Source organism: Panthera uncia (assembly GCF_023721935.1).
Source record: "Panthera uncia isolate 11264 chromosome B3 unlocalized genomic scaffold, Puncia_PCG_1.0 HiC_scaffold_2, whole genome shotgun sequence".
In the NCBI taxonomy this organism is placed as follows: domain Eukaryota; kingdom Metazoa; phylum Chordata; class Mammalia; order Carnivora; family Felidae; genus Panthera; species Panthera uncia.
In genome coordinates, this window is record NW_026057583.1 from 146795 (window position 1) to 161000 (window position 14206).

General features: G+C 48.9%; 1 protein-coding gene across 3 annotated transcripts in view; it reads left to right on the top strand.

Moving 5' to 3' along the window:
* Positions 1-2619: 2619 nt before the first annotated feature.
* The window catches only part of ABHD2 (abhydrolase domain containing 2, acylglycerol lipase), a 112707-nt gene continuing 101120 nt past the window's right edge, over positions 2620-14206 (top strand). For 2 of the 3 annotated variants that reach the window (XM_049614271.1, XM_049614268.1), the window contains exon 1: positions 2623-2755. The gene's annotated coding sequence lies outside the window, so the exon portion shown is untranslated. Of the gene's footprint in view, positions 2756-14206 lie in introns of all 3 variants that reach the window. The other variant, XM_049614269.1, reaches the window with a different exon arrangement.

Below are 14206 nucleotides of genomic sequence, written 5' to 3' on the forward strand. Positions count from 1 at the left end.
TCCCTGGTTGTCTTCATAACAAGGCACTCTCATGCTTTCAGAAATGTACGTCATACGTATTTTTTATTTATTTTGAGAGAGAGAAAGCATGCGGAGGGACAGAGAGAGAAGGAGAGAGAGGGGATCCCGAGCAAGCTCTGTGTTGTCAGCACAGAGCCTGATGTAGGGCTCAATCCTGAGAACCGTGAAGTCATGACCTGAGCCAAAATCAAGAGTCGATGCTCAACCGACTGAGCCACCCAGGCGCCCCCAGAAATGCATTTCGTAGCCATGTTCTACAAACTGGTTATCCCAGGCCAACCCTCACCAAATCCTCAGTCCCCACAGACTACTAACCCAGGAGGCAAAAATGAGTCCATTCTGTCTCCTAAATGGCCTCCCACAGAAATGCTTTATAGAAGGAAATAATGTGATTCAACAGAACACAGCAAGAGCCAAAGTAGAGAGGAGGACACAGAAACCAGCAACAAGTAAGAACACAAGTTCTATGTGTTGCAGAAGGCAGTGGATGATTCTTGAAGCCAGCCAGAGATGCGCGGAATCCTTTCCTTCTTCCTCCTCTGGGCTCATTCCGAAAGTCTTTTTAAGCCTTTGTGATGCAATTGTTTTAGAATTCCTGAACCGGATGACTGTCCCCTTCTGGAACTCTTGGCTAAACTTGTATTCCTGACAAGGGGGGAAAAATCCATCCAGTAGAGTCATCTACTTCTAACAGCTGCTTTCTGTGGCTCTGAATCAAGCTGGAGAAATCTTCCCAGACCTCAGGAGCCACTTTAATGTCTTACAGGGTCTAACAAAACAGCTCAGTCTCCTTCAGCAAACACGGCAGGAGCTAACCTGAAGCGGGCCGGGCCAGTTTCCCCAGCACATGTACAGACATATGTATGGCCACCAAGCAGTCCTGTTTAAAGACATGAAAACCGTGGGGCAGAACCAACTGTGGGTGCATGCGTGTGCACATGTGTGCGCACACACACACACACAGGCACACACAACTGGCAGCAGATCAAAAGCTCTTTTCTGGCGGCCCAAGCTATTTTAACAGGAGCCAGAACTATGGAGGTCCCTCACTAAAATTCGTTGCTTCTGAAGCCTGGCTTTTTCGTTTCCAAGATGTAAGAGAATAGAGAGGAATAAATAACTACTGAGGTGCAACATTTTTTTAGGTAACGCGACAACTGAATGAAAAATCCAGCAATGGCAAAGGATTCTTTCTCCTCTTTCACCCTGGAACACCTTGGGTCCCAAGGGGTCTGGGGCTAAATTCAGGCGAGAGGCTCTCGGACTTCCATGCCTTCAGGATGGGGACTGGGCTTCAGGAATCCCTGAAAGATCTTACGTGGTGGTTTCTGGTCCAGGGCTGATCAGCCTTCAAAGGGTTATTTGGTCACGCTCCATGAAACTTGAGCCCTTGGACAGTTGGGTGAACAGGATGGGGGGAGCTCCATTCTCCCTTGTCATAAGCCTGAAATGTGCTGGAAAAGACTTAACGTTGCTACAAATGCTGCTTCCCTTCTCTCACTAAATGCTCCTTCCATCTCCTCCTCTCCTCTCTCTCTTCCAGCCCTGCCGTGCCCTGGTAGGGTGACCCTGTCCAGCCCTTAAAGGAGTTGCATTTCAAGTCAGTCAAATGTTCTATTCTTGGCGAAGCACATGCCATTGCAAAAGCAGTTTCAGGCTCATAGAATTTTAGAACTGGGCCTAGTTCCATGGACCCATGGAGGTGAGTAGGTGGAGAACCAGTTTTGATTAAATGCCTGCTGAGTGCCAGGCACTTAGTGTTTACCAGATTTATTTAATCTCCTCGTCAATTATCACTGTTACTCCCAGTTGCGAAAGGAAGAAATCAGGGTGCATATGGAAAGGTTAAGTGACTTGCTCAAGGCCATGCAACCAGTACTAATCAACAGCAGGTCTGACTCTAAAGGCTGCATTCTTGCAGGCTGCCTCCCACTGGGCTGTCATCTTAAGTGCTGAAAGGGCAGTGGGGCAGTAACAGGTCCACACTGCCCAGCACGTCCCCATCACCCTAACCAGCTGCAAGGGGCCAGAGGCTGATGCCTCCACATCCTTTCTTCTCTTTGCGGCTCGGTGATTCACCAACCTCCTTCCTCTCCCGGTTATGACCGGTGTCTTGGGCTGTGTTCTGGGCTACAGGTGAGTTAGTCGGTAGGCCTGGAGCCACCAGATTCTGCAGCTGAGCTAACCACCAGTTGGCCTCCCTCCGCTCAATTCACAAGACACCTGACCTTACCCGGCCCCCCAAACAAGCTCGCGGTCACAATTGCCTCCCTTTCTGCACCCCGCCCCCATCAACAGCAAAACACGACGCATCTTTTAGCCCACCTCCCTCTTTCCCCACTCCCTCCGCACTGGTCTCATCCAATAGCGTCTCAGCCCACAGGCTTAAAGACGTCAAAGGTAACCAACTGTGGAGGAGTTTCTCGCCGAGGGTCCCGCCTCCACCCTGAGAAGCAGCTCCGCTGACCAATGGATTTCCCGCCGGGTGCAATGAGCGCGCGGGGCTCGTAGAGCAGCGGCTTGGCCGCCCAATGAGCGGGCGGGTTCCGAGTCAGGGGCGTGGCAGAAGCGGTCGTCAGGGGCGTGGCGGCAGTTGCTTGGGCGGGGCCGGTAGCGGCGGGAGCTGCGCTGGCCAGGGGTTCCGGCTGCATTTCCATGAGCGCCGCCGGCAAGCCGCGGAGCTTCGGGAACCCGGCTAGGGGCAAACCAGGACGCGGTAGTCAACCACGCGCAGGTAAAGCCACGGCCCGGCGAGCTCCGCTAAGCCGGGATCGCTCCCACGATCCGTCGGGCCAGATCCCTGAGCCCCGAGGTCCCCGTCGTGGCTCGGCCCATCGCGCCGCTGCCTGCGCCTCGGATCCTCCGGGGCCTGTCACCTGGCGCCGCGGGGATCCCGAGGGCCGGCTCGCCCAGTGGCTGGGAGGGAGGCAGCCTGGACCGCGGCGCGTGGGATACGCCTTTCTGAAAGCTCTTCTTTGTCCCCTCCTGCCCCGGGTACCGAGGTTGGGGCATCCCTGACTGCGGCCTCCCTGCCGGCTGTCTCTCCATTGGTGCTCACTCTTGGGACCTCTGGGGTTTGGGGAGGGGGTCTGCCGACCCAGGCCTGGTGATGGAGGTCTGGGATCCGCACCTGGAAGGAGAGGGCCGAGGGGCCTGTTTACAGCCCCGGATATCCGAGGGGCCTCTGCGTTGCAGGGCTCCAGCGGTGCACCATGGATCGGTGGGTTCAAGTTGTAAGGAGGCAGCTTTTGACCCAGTTGGAGGCGCACTTACTGAGCTTGGCCCCACGCCAGGCACTGTTCTAGGCGCTTCGTGGGCTTTCCCTACAGAGAGCTGTCCAGCAGCGCAGGCGGCTGCCTGTCCGGCAAGGCAGTGCGTCGACCTTGGAAGTGTCCAGGCAGAGGCCAGATGACAGCCACCTGTCAGGGATGCTTAGAAAGGACTCTCAAAGGAGGGACTGCATGACCCACCTAGAAGGTCCTCCTTCACTCACAGATGCACTCTGGGTGACCTTTAAGGCCCAGCTTGAGAAGGATATTTCTGGGGGTCTGTTATTTTGGAAGTGGGTGTTGAGTTCACCATAATGAATTTTGTGGTCTCGACTCTGAAGAGTGGGTGTCAGCAAAGAGAATGGAGTATGGCAAGAAGATAAGGTTTATTTAGCCACCGCGAAACTCTGTAATTGGGATTCCCTTGCCCTCCATGTCTTCATCTCCCCAATTCCTCTCTTTTGGTTGCTCCACCTCCAGTGTGTCAATTTCACCTGCATTTCGGTAGCCAGATGGGAGGGTAGATTCCAAGAACTGGCTCCTGAGAGGGGCCCGGGATGGGTAGGTTTAGCACAGTTCCCGTGGTCTGCAGCGAGAGCTTTTCGAGCCATTTCATTACAACCGCATTAAGTCGAGTCCAGAAGAGAAACCGTACAGTACCCCTTTCATTACTCTCTGTCATTTGCCTGAATGGAGGGGACATAATAATCTTCTGAAGGTCAGGAGGCAGAGAAAGAACCTTAATACAACTTGCTGCCTGTTTTAGGATGAAATAATCTTTGAGTATCCTGGTCAGAAAGCAGACCAGGCCATATACCGTAGACCGTCGGCATAGATTTGGGGCAGCTTAGAGCTGCCGAACCTTTGGTTAGAGCTCGCCTAATCTAGCTTTTCAATGCACAGGTGAGGAAACTAAGGCCCGCAGAGGTCACAGGGCTGACTGGTCATCACGGAGCCGTGACTAAGGGGTGATCTCCTAACCCTGGATTTAGCCAATGCGTGACTCGTATTTCTCTGACCCTCTCGGTGTTTAAATTCTAGGGGAAGCCAGAAGGGTTAGGAGCACAGATTTTGGATTGGAATCCTAGCCCTGCGTCTTACAATCTGTAACCTTTGACCAGTTAATTAACCTCTCTGTGCCTCTGTTTGCTCACCTATAAAACAGGAATAATGTACTTAGATTAGAAGGTTGTTTTGAGGTTTACATGAGTTACTATATCTGAAGCATTTAGAACAGTGCCTGGCACATAGTAACCACTCTTGATTTGCTAAATTTGATGTTCAGTTGCCTTTTCCACCCCCCCCCCCCATATCTACCATCTAATATTTTCTATCAGGAGCTAATTTTTTTCCCTGTCCCCCCTGCCCCCAAGTCATCAAACATATTCCAGATTTCATTGTAACAGAGACATCTGTGGGGGTTTCTAAGTCACACTGCATTTAAAAATTTTTTTTTTCTTTTATCGAATCATGTAATTCATTTCCTCTGTTAGTCCTCCCTTTGTAATTACTCTGCATTTAGACCACAGATCTCTTTTATTCTCTTTAAAAAAGGGAGGAAGAGGGGCGCCTGGGTGGCGCAGTCGGTTAAGCGTCCGACTTCAGCCAGGTCACGATCTCGCGGTCCGTGAGTTCGAGCCCCGCGTCAGGCTCTGGGCTTATGGCTCGGAGCCTGGAGCCTGTTTCCGATTCTGTGTCTCCCTCTCTCTCTGCCCCTCCCCCATTCATGCTCTGTCTCTCTCTGTCCCAAAAATAAATAAAAAAGCGTTGAAAAAAAAAAAATTAAAAAAAAAAAAGGGAGGAAGAAATCCTTCCGAGTGATCAACAAAGTCCCTGATAATACCAGTCTTGACGGCATCCTTCCAAATATCTGTTCCCTCTGTGCGGCCCTCCTGCCCATTCGTCAGTGTGATGCAGCTTGATTATAAATGGATGAACATTTTTAGATGAAGATTTCATGAGCCACTGTATTAAGTGCTTTTTGGAAGTTCAAGGATCGTGTGTCAAATGCATTTAAGCAAGTTACTTAGTCATTGGAGCAGGGGGAGCACCCACAGCGCCTGTCTTCCTCGGCAGAAGCACAAGCGTGTGACTGATTTCTGCTGGGAATGTAGCTTCTTCACTGGTTTTCCCATGTTTTCCCAGTTCTTTGCTCGGGCTTGAAATAAACGAGAAAGTGCAGTGGAATGACTTTTCCTCTCGTTTTAGTTGGGACAGTTCTCTTTCCTTCCCTTCCCTTTCCATTATTGCTTTCATGGTTCTGATAAATATATCTTATCTCACTTTGCCAGCCAGTTCCCTTTTTTAATTTTTACTTAAGAAAAAAAAATTTTTATTCTTTATTTAGTTTTGAGGGTGAAACAGAGAGACAGAGAGCAAGCAGGGGGAGGATCAGAGAGAGAGGGAGACACAGAATCCGAAGCAGGATCCAGGTGCTGAGCTGTCAGCACAGAGCCTGACGCGGGGCTCGAACCCACGCACCGCAAGGTCATGACCTGAGTCGAGGTCGGACGTTTAACAGACTGAGCCACCCAGGCGTCCCATCCCTTTTTTTATTTTTTAAGTTTATTTATTTATTTTGAGAGAGAGAGACAGAGAGCAAGCAGGGGAGGCGCAGAGAGAGAGGATGGAAAGCAGGCTCCTTTCTGTCCACGCAGAGCCCGACGCGGGGCTCAATCTCACAAACCGATGAGATCATGATCTGAGCAGAAGCCAAGGGGCTGCCACTTAACTGACTGAGCCACCCAGGCGCCACAGCCAATTCCTTTCTAATTGGAAGATAACCAGTCACCTTTATCTCTGGCAGGAATCTGGTCACTTTTGGTTTTACCTTCTGTGTGTTTATGAGTTTTCTAGAATGAACCAAAGATTATCATATTCACTGATTGACACCTTCTTAAGAGTTGATTCTGAGTTTGGGGTTTTTGTTTTGGACGTTCTAGAGCTCAGCCATCTTAGAATAATTGTTTTCGTTCCTTTGTGTGTTAACATGGGCCCCTTTCCCCCCACCTTCCTTTTCCTGCCTAAGGCTTCTCGTTGGCGGTTACTCCTTAATTCCTCCACTTCCACCTTCCTCCTGGTCATCTCTGAAAGAGCCCACAATGAATATGGTGGTTCCCCTGTGCCCAGAACATGAGGTAATTTCTTTGGTCCCTGTGGAAGACCGAAGTGGAGTCTGGCTTCCCTTTTGCCTAAAACCTGGTTCTTTATTAAAAACCCCAGCAGGGAGACTGCCAAAATAATAGAATTTCATGTGGCAGAATTTCTGCTGTGATCTACTGCTAACATTATTCTGGTTTTTATTGCAGTGTGGGTTTTGAGTACCCCTTGACCAATTTGAGCGCGTAGATGACCGGGGCATGCGGTGTTTCAGCCTTCTGGTCCCATCTTGGGCCAGACTATCCCCAGGAACAGAGCGCTGGAAGTTCAGGCTGCCTCTTGATGTGGTCTGGCATGAGAATGTTGTAGGAGCTTTTCATGTCCCAACCTTTTTGGCCGCCCGTGGACATTTTTAACCCCTGTGCTGCTATTTTTGTGTCGATGTCATTGTGCACGCTGACGTCATCTCCCTCCAGGATCATTTTCCATATCTGCATATTTATTTGTGTTGTCTTGCTTCCAGGGCATCATGTTTTTTGGATTAAGTGATTTCTTTTTATGAAATGGCTGGTGCGGACAGATGATCAGACCCGTCGTTATCTGTGAAGCTTGTGCCTGGGATCCCGCTGCTTGCAAGGCTTGTTACACAAGGGCCCCATTTTCTGATCTTTTGTCACAGTGGAGTAGCAGACAGGTAAAGAGCTTACTAGAGAACTGGAACGTTGATACCCGTGGGTTTGCCTTGTTTCTGATTTTCTCTTGTCGTCTTTAAGAAGGGGTTCATTCAGTTCAACAAACGGAGCATGTGGTGTGTGCCAGGAAAACAGCTGTCCGGATGAACACGTGTGTTCAGTTTGCTGCATACAGACGGTTTTGTTGTTATTTTACGTTGAGAACATCTTTAACGTTTTTTTTTTTTTTAAACGTTTATTTATTTTTGAGACAGAGAGAGACAGAGCATGAACGGGGAAGGGTCAGAGAGAGGGAGACACAGAATCTGAAACAGGCTCCAGGCTCTGAGCTGTCAGCACAGAGCCCGACGCGGGGCTCGAACTCACGGACCGCGAGATAGTGACCTGAGCCGAAGTCGGCCGCTTAACCGACTGAGCCACCCAGGCGCCCCCATTTTTAACGTTTTTAATTCAAATTTGAAAAATCGGTAACGCAGGATGAAAGAAAACGTTTTGAAGGGCACCAAAGAAGAGACCGTAGACTCCTCTCGGTCCACCCCTGACCCCTGCCACCTAATGTTTTCCACCAGCGTTACTGATTTCTTCATCCTCCAGAGGTGTTCCCTGCACAGCCAGGATATTTTATACGTCTAGCAGCGAATTCATCATGAGTATCCCCTTCCCTTGCACACAAACGGTAGCATACTGTACATGCTATTTGGAACCTTGCTTTTTTTTTTTTTTTTTTTAATGTTTGTTTATTTGTTTTGAGAGAGAGACGGAGAGAGAGAACCCGAAGCAGGCCCCATGCTCAGCACAGAGCCCAATGCAGGGCTCGAACTCACGACTGACCGCGAGATCCTGACCCGAGCCAAAATCAGGAGTCGATCACTTAGTTTAACCAACTGAGCTACCCAGGCGTGCGCCCCTCGGAGGCATTTTTTTTATGGAGGTGGTCTATTTCAGCTGTCTGCTTTCTGTTGCGAAGGATGCTAAGGACCATCTTATTTAGGCAGCAGCTTTGCATGGAGATCCTAACACATTTTGTGGATATTTAGGGGCAGTCTGGTTCTTCTCTGCATCTTGTAGCTCTAAGCCTGAGAAGAAGCCAGGTGAGGTGGAGGGCTTCTCCTAAAGGTCATCCTATGAAGGGAGAGTGGGAGCATTGGAGGATGAGGAACAGTGACCCTTGGCCCTTCACCTTGCCCTCAGGGCACAATGTGCTGGAATTGCCAGGGGAAGCTTGCTGTTTTCTCTCTGGTCTCCAGAGAAGATTCCTGGACCTTCGTGATACACATGTCAGCACCTCTGTCACGCCTAGCCCTGTCTCCTGCACCGTGGCACGGGCTCTGTTTGTCCTTGCCCCTGAGCATCAGGAAGGAACTGTGCACCTCACTACCGGACTTCCTGTTTGGGTAGCTTTGCTAAGTGCCCCACCCCTTGTCTCTCACCCCAGGAAAAACCAGCTCTCCCACCTGTGCCTCCGTCAAGCATCTTTCCTAAAGCAACATTTGGGAATATCATTTTTGTTGTTCTCCTTAACAGTGTTTCCCAAATTCTCTAAATCACTTTACCATTTCCAAGATCTGAACCCGACACGGCCTGGCCAAGCTTTCTCTGGCGGTGACGCTAAGAAGGGAGTTTTGGGGTTCTTCATATTTGAATTTTCTAGGGCTGCACTTATGTTCTATGTAACTGCACTGAATTAAACACGGTCTTCTGGTCTTCTGTGGCTCCCAGGTCTTGCCTGTTCTGTTTCCCTCTTCAAATGTATGTTAATCTTCATCTTGCTTTTATTTACCTCTGAGTCTAATTTAAAACTTTATTTGTTTGTTTGTTTATTTATTTTTGAGAGAGAGAGAGATGGAGACAGTACAAGCAGGGAGGGGCAGAGAGAGAGACAGACAGACAGAATCTGAAGCAGGCTCCATGCTCTGAGCTGTCAGCACAGAACCTGACGTGGGGCTCGAACTCAAGAACTGCAAGACCATGACCTGAGCCAAAGTCAGACGCTTAACTCACTGAGCCACCCAGGCACCCCGCTCTGAGTCTAATTTGGAGTCACCGTGAAATCGAATTGAATCTCCAAGATCTTAGTCAACCGGTCTAATCTGGAGTCATTACTTTCTGGTCTTTGCTCAGCGCTGGGAGTCCACATTATCTGTCAGTCGTACCGTAGATACATGTTACGTGATACAAGGGAGTGACTTTATCAGTTGTGCTTTTTCCAGCCTCCTGGGGGTAACAGAGAGAGAAACGTTGAAAATCGCCCCATTTGTGCACACTCACCCCTCGTATGTATTTATGTGCTATTCACTTACTCCTGTCAGAGCACGAAAAATCAGGAAGTCCAACATAGGATTGCCACATGTTAATCTTTTCAGGTAAGAAACCAAAAAAGCCCTGTCATCTCCTATGTTGCCATCTTTTCATTTATTTACTTGTTTGTTTGTTTGTTTATTTATTTATTTTTAAGTAAGCTCTGCACCCAATATGGGGCTTGAACTCATAACCCCGAGATCAAGAGTCACACTCTCTGCAGACTGAGCCAGGCAGGCACCCCTATTGTTGCCATCTTTTAAGAAAAGATATTTTAGGGGCGCCTGGGTGGCTCAGTCGGTTGAGCGTCCGACTTCAGCTCAGGTCACGATCTCACGGACCGTGAGTTCGAGCCCCGCGTCGGGCTCTGGGCTGACGGCTCAGAGCCTGGAGCCTGTTTCGGATTCTGTGTCTCCCTCTCTCTCTCCCCCTCCCCCGTTCATGCTCTGTCTCTCTCTGTCTCAAAAATAAATAAACGTTAAAAAAAAAATTTTGTTTTAAAAAGAAAAGATACTTTAATACCAAAAATATGGGAAGGTCGGTGTCCCGGGATAAACAGAACAGGTTTAGAATGCTAAAAAGCTTGAGCTAGTGGAAATGGAATCATGGCCTGAAGAGAGCCTGAAGAAGAGGACTTTGGTCAAGGAGGTTCCACTTTTCCGGGTTCCTTAAACAGTGCTGGGAAACCAGGCCGTTCGTGTAGCCTGGCTGGCCTCCCCGTAGCATCGTTTGGTGTGGGTTTGTGCCTGGTGTTTTAAGGTGGTGTGGACTACACAGCGTTGATAATGCAGTTGTAGTATCTTAGAGTGATATGAGCCAGTCCTGGAAGTTGTTCTTTGACCCTGTGAGGTCTTGATTTGTTTGTGTCTAAAGTGCCACGTTGTGGTTCTTTTTTGTTTGTTTTTTTAAGTTTATTTATTTATTTTTAATTTTTTTTCCTAATGTTTATTCGTTTTTGAGAAAGAGAGAGAGCATGAGCGAGGGAAGGGCAGAGAGTGGGAGACACAGAATCTGCAACAGGCTCCGGGCTCCGAGCTTGTCAGCACACAGCCCGACGTGGGGCTTGAACTCACGAACAGTGAGATCATGACCTGAGCCGAAGTCGGACGCTCAACCGACTGAGCCACCCAGGCGCCCCGACCATTCTTTTTTATATAACTGGCAGCGTATCGTGCCTGGGGTCCTCTCTCTCGCTTTGTTCAGTTAACGTGGAATGATGCGTCTTAGCAAATGTCCACGTGCATTGTTTGGTATCCTATTAACTTTCTCAGGTATGCAGTTATGACATTATTCCCTCTAAAAGTTGAGGGAAACCCAACATGCCTAGGAGTATGTGATTGCACTGGAGCTGTTCATTTGTTCAGCAAACATTTATTGAGCTCTCTCTCTGCTGGGCCGCTGCCGTCCGGCCCTTCCATGGGGGCCGGACCTTCTGCCCCACCATCAGCCCTTGCTTGGCCCCGAGGTCACTTTCCATAAATGCCTGGTGAGCCTCCAGCCCCTCCACAGCTAGCTCGCTGTGTGGCCTGAACTGGGCTCCCACCATGGACTTTTAGCTTCTAGCTTCCAAATGCCTTGGCTGCAATGCCCTTCTCTATTCTGATCACGTAAATAAAGTGCTTACTCTTTCTTGTCCGTGACATTGAAAAATGTGCCCTCCTAAATAGCAAGATGATGGGAAATGCCAAGTAGCTTACAACCGAGGATATTCTCCCCAATTTGGAAAACACAACCCCTTTCCCTTAGTCTATCATTAATATCACTCATCAGTCTATTTATTGACTTTACATAGAAAGCTGGGTGTTGCAGCGAAATTGCCAGAGAAATCTTGACTTTGCCACCAAAGAGCTTCTAAGAGGAATGCAGGTTTTTTTTTAAGGCTCTCTTTGGATGGAAGAGGCTCAGAGAGCACCTATCGACGGGGCTAAAGTAGTCGGGGTCTGTCCAGCTCTACAAAGAGCCTCTGAGACGGGTAGGTGCCTCACGTCTTTGTATTCCTAGAGCCTTACCCACAGCCTGGCACCGGGAGGGTCCCTGGGCCTCAGTTTCCTCACTTGCATTAATAATAACTCACAGAACTATTTTGAATACCAACTCAAATGTGGGAGTGTCTGCGGACGCACTCTTGTAAACAGTACGTTATGTAATTGGTCTCCACTGTCAGCTCTAGTGCATTTCGTGACTTGCTTGAGGAATAACTGATGTATTTCAATCACAAGCATTTGATTAGAGTTACACGCATAGGAATATTTAGTATCATCTGGTTCTCCTCCTTTGTTTTCAAGATACAGTGACTTGTTAACATCAGCCAGAGAACACCCCAGGGGCCCAAGGTGAGGGTCGTCACACCCTAACCTGTGGTTTACAAACAGTATTTTCTCTGGGTGGCTGACAGAGAAGCTAGTGGGCTGGGATGGGAACACAGGTGTGTCCACGTACGATCCACTCGTCACCTGTAGAAGACGGTTAGATTGGACCGGTCGTGATCGCTCCCAGGCAAGTCTGGGAGCTGGACTAACCAGGCTTGTAGATCTGGACGTTTGGCTCTGGACTGGGATTCTCTAGCCTTGTTGCAGAAGCCAAGCCCCTCCTCTGGTGAGGACACCACTGCCAAGTTCACATTGTGTTTGAGTTTTTAATTATTGAATGTAATCGCAGGACACTCTTATTATGCCCCACTTAATGGGTCAGGAAGCCGAGGAGCAGAGAGGTTAAGAAGCTTGCCCGAAGTCACATTGTCAGTAAATGGTACGGTTGCCATTCAGGCCAGGTCTATCTGTCCCCAAAGCCTGTGAATTTCCCCACCCTGCTGTGCGTGGCCTCACCACCCCATCAGTGCACACCCACAGAAAGCATCTCGATGAAGTAGAAGTCTTTGTAACCACAATTGTTCTGACCTATTTACACCGACATGTATCAGATGCCATAGATGTTTGAGGAGGGATTTTTCCGTTTCCCTTAGATGCCAAAAAAGATCCCTGTGTTGTAACTCCACCAACATTTCGATCCAGGTTAATTTAGGATTAATCGTTTTCAAATTTATATTTGCTGGATTATGTCATGAGTTCACGCCAGTTGGAAAATACCATAGACGATTTTGTTGCACTGGCTGTTTCGGAGTACATGAGCAGAAATTGTAAGTCTTCTATAGATCTTCTTTTTTTGAGTTTATTTGCTTTTTAGAGAGAGAGAGAGAACACAAGCATGAGCGGGGGAGGGACAGAGTGAGGGAGGATCCCAAGCAGGCTCCACACTGTCTGCACAGAGCCCGCCGTGGGGCTGAACCCACGAACTGTGAGATCATGACCAGAGCCGAAACCAAGAGCTGGATGCTTAACCGGCTGAGCTGCCCAGGCGCCCCAAAATTGAGTCTTCTAGAGGTATTTCAGGATTTATCTGAATCCCAACAATCAGTAGGCAGCTTTCTGTCTGCCTCCTCTTTGGGTGCCTTTGCTTCCTTCTGCTACCCAGAACAGCCTGCTTGGGCTTTGACTTCTCTTTATGTGTAAGCAGTTTCTGAAGTAGATTGATTTAGAGCTCCTTGAACTTACTAAGATACGTTTCAGACAAACGGGGGGAAAGGTAAAAGAAATAGGGCATCAGACAATAGCTTCTCTGAGTGATGGAAAGTGGAAAACTTTCATTTAGATGGATAATTATTTGCCTGAACTCTGAGATGTTCTTTAAAATATCCAAAAACGGCTGCCAGCCCAGGGCACACCGAGTTTTTTTTTCTCTTGCTCCGCGCTAGTGCGGCCGTTACTCACAAAGACCTGTACCTCTCAGCCTAGTGTCACAATCTCCTTGTAAGAAAATTCTGCTCAAGGGACCCGGATGGTGATGTGTCAGGCCTTCCCACAGACTCGGTCAGTAAACGTGTAGAGAGTGCCCCCGCTGCGTGCTCGACACCATTAAATTTAAACTTGTGTAGAATTCACACAAGGGTGGTATTAGAAGGGCGTGGAATCCCCAACAGAGACGAAAGGCATATGAATCGTTACTTTCATGTAGCGACGAGGCTTACAGATTTTCTCGTTAGGAAAGGGTGTTTGCAAAATGGAAAGGCGGGAGATGGTGTGGTTTTTAGGGCCTTAAGGGGATGGGCCCCTAAATGAAGATTCCTGTGTAGTTCAGCAGGTCGTACAAGACTATTTGGTGGTAACATCGTGTGTGAAGTATATTTAAAAAAAAAAAAAACTATTTGGATGCCATCGAGGGCATGCCATGATGTTCGAATGGTGAATGACAATGCTTGTCCAACATCCCGTGGATCAGGTTGCACGGAGCCAAATAAATGCTCACACCCACTGCCTCGTGCACTCAGACCTTCACGTACCTGCACAGCACGCACGGCCAAGGCCACATGTGTGTGGCGCCATCTTCTTGTAAGTAAAGGCCTGAAGCTTCATTCCGTAATGACTCACTCACTCTGCTCCCAGACCCCACCCTCTTGCCCTGTCTGCCAGCCTCCTGACTGTCCAGCCTTCTTGGGCCTTGGTTCAGCCTGGGAGCCCAGCCTGGTGTCTCTGTACCCACCCCTGCTCCTCCCTTCCCCTCCTGTCCCGTCTCCTCCCAGGGGCCCCTAGCTAGGGGTCCACCTCCTTCTTCCTTCTGCTTCCTTTGTTTGAATTCCTCCAGTATCTGTAGCTGGCACTTTAGGATTTCATACTTAAATACGCATGGATTCGCACTGTTTTCCAGTTACTTCATGGATGCCACGTATTCTATATACTTTCATAGTCCTCACTGAGCTTAGAATGAAGCTAATGCCTTTGGTACCCATGGAGAACAGCGTGGAATGTCAGAAGTAGGGGTGTGGATTTGCAT